The following is a 1,757-nucleotide window of genomic DNA, read 5'->3' on the forward strand; positions in this document are numbered from 1 at the left end:
AAGTTCTTTTTTTGGAGAGACCAGAGAAAAGGCTATTGCAGTAGTCTAACTAGGGATGGGTACCGAACTCGGTACTTTTACAGGCACCGACCGAAAGTGGGCGGTACTACCGAGTATCAGTTCACATGACATGAAACGGTACCTCATTTCGGTACTTTTTCTTTTTTCTATTATAATTTAAAAATGTCGGTACTTGAACGCATCTCAGTGATACAAAGACAGCGAGCGAGATAGAAATTCCGACGCAAACTTGAAGGCAACACACACGAGGGTGGGTTACGTCATCACGTCACTGCCAAAACAAGCTGAAGAGAAGAAGATGGCTTCTCGCTTGCGGTCCACTTCACAAAGATAGACTCAGACAACGCTCGCTGTAACATTTGCGATGCGAAGTGCAAAGCTGGCCAGGGGAACACCTCTAACTTGAGGAAACACTTGGTCAAGCATAAAATCTTTTTAAATGCGGAAGACTGTAAAGTGTTCGATAGCCTGAGGGTGGACGCTGCATCCACCAGCAGCAAAGCACCTACAGCCAGCAGCTCCTCTGCTTCGTTAGCTGAAACGGACAACGACGACGACGAAACTTCAAGTGTCACAAGTGAGGCGTCGACTTCTTCAACATCAGGTAACGTCATTTAATTAGCTAACGTTAAATACACGTTAACGTGTATTTAACGTTAACGTTAACGTTACGATTTCAGACGGGCTGCCCTCTGAAATCGTAACGTTAGCTGGATAGTTGTAGCTTATAGCTTAGCATGTTTAGTAGCGTAACTAGCGTTGCTAACGTTATTATTATCCTCAGTTCGTGTCACCGTGAGACGTTCAACGTTACACTCTTGCTTTCTTTGCTAGGCCACCGTGTGAGAGTCGCACAGGAGACACCCTTCACCCTGGCGAAGAAAGCAGCTTTACCCCGGCAGAAAGTAAATGAGTGCCACAGGGCAGTGACTGCCTTCATTGTAAAAGGCATGTTGCCCTTCGCAACGGTGGAGTCTCCATGGTTCAGGTAAATTATTTATTTATGTATAAATGGGTGATAATGTGTGTGTGTGTGTGTGTGTGTGTGTGTGTGTGTGTGTGTGTGTGTGATATTCATAGAGTAAGCTAAGTTACTAACAATAGTTATTTTTATTGTCTATATATAGGGAGATGACAGGGACCCTGAACCCAAAATACTCCCCTCCCTCCAGAGACCTTCTCACAAACACACTTATCCCAGCTTGGTATCGTGTTGAGAAGAAGAATGTGAAGGAGGAACTCAGGGCAGTTGACCATATTGCAGTGACCGCTGATGGATGGAGCAGTGTGGCACAAGACCATTACCTGCGACAAGTAAACTCTTGGTTTGGGAGGGAAGAGGGAGGGAGGGAGGGGTTTTATTTTGTTGGGTGCTGCTGCTAAACAAAAAAAAATCTAAATAAAGAACAATGTTGAAATTGAGAAGTTTGGACTTATTTGTTTTACAACTGTACATTTTTGTTGTTGCAAAAAAAAAAAAAAAAAAATTTTTTTTTTTTTTACTCAAAAAAGTATCGAAAAAGGTACCGTTTTTGGTACCGTACCGAATTCCAGGTACCGGTACCGTACCGGTATCGATTCAAATGTGAACGGTACCCAACCCTAAGTCTAACCTACTATAGATGAAGGCGTGAATTAGTTTTTCTAGATCCTGTCTGGACATGTAGCCTCTAATTCTTGCTATATTTTTAAGATGATAAAAAGCTGATTTTCTGATTGACTTAAAGGGGGACTTA

At 42.8% G+C, this 1,757-nt stretch overlaps 1 long non-coding RNA gene across 1 annotated transcript; it reads left to right on the plus strand.

Moving 5' to 3' along the window:
* The first annotated feature begins 332 nt into the window (after positions 1-332).
* Positions 333-1,324, plus strand: LOC310795551. The gene is made up of 3 exons (XR_014553625.1): positions 333-625; positions 856-1,009; positions 1,149-1,324. It is a non-coding gene; the product is annotated as an uncharacterized lncRNA (long non-coding RNA).
* The last annotated feature ends 433 nt before the right edge of the window (positions 1,325-1,757 follow it).

Source organism: Poromitra crassiceps, assembly GCF_964638095.1.
Source record: "Poromitra crassiceps genome assembly, chromosome: 21".
NCBI classification, from domain to species: Eukaryota; Metazoa; Chordata; class Actinopteri; order Beryciformes; family Melamphaidae; genus Poromitra; species Poromitra crassiceps.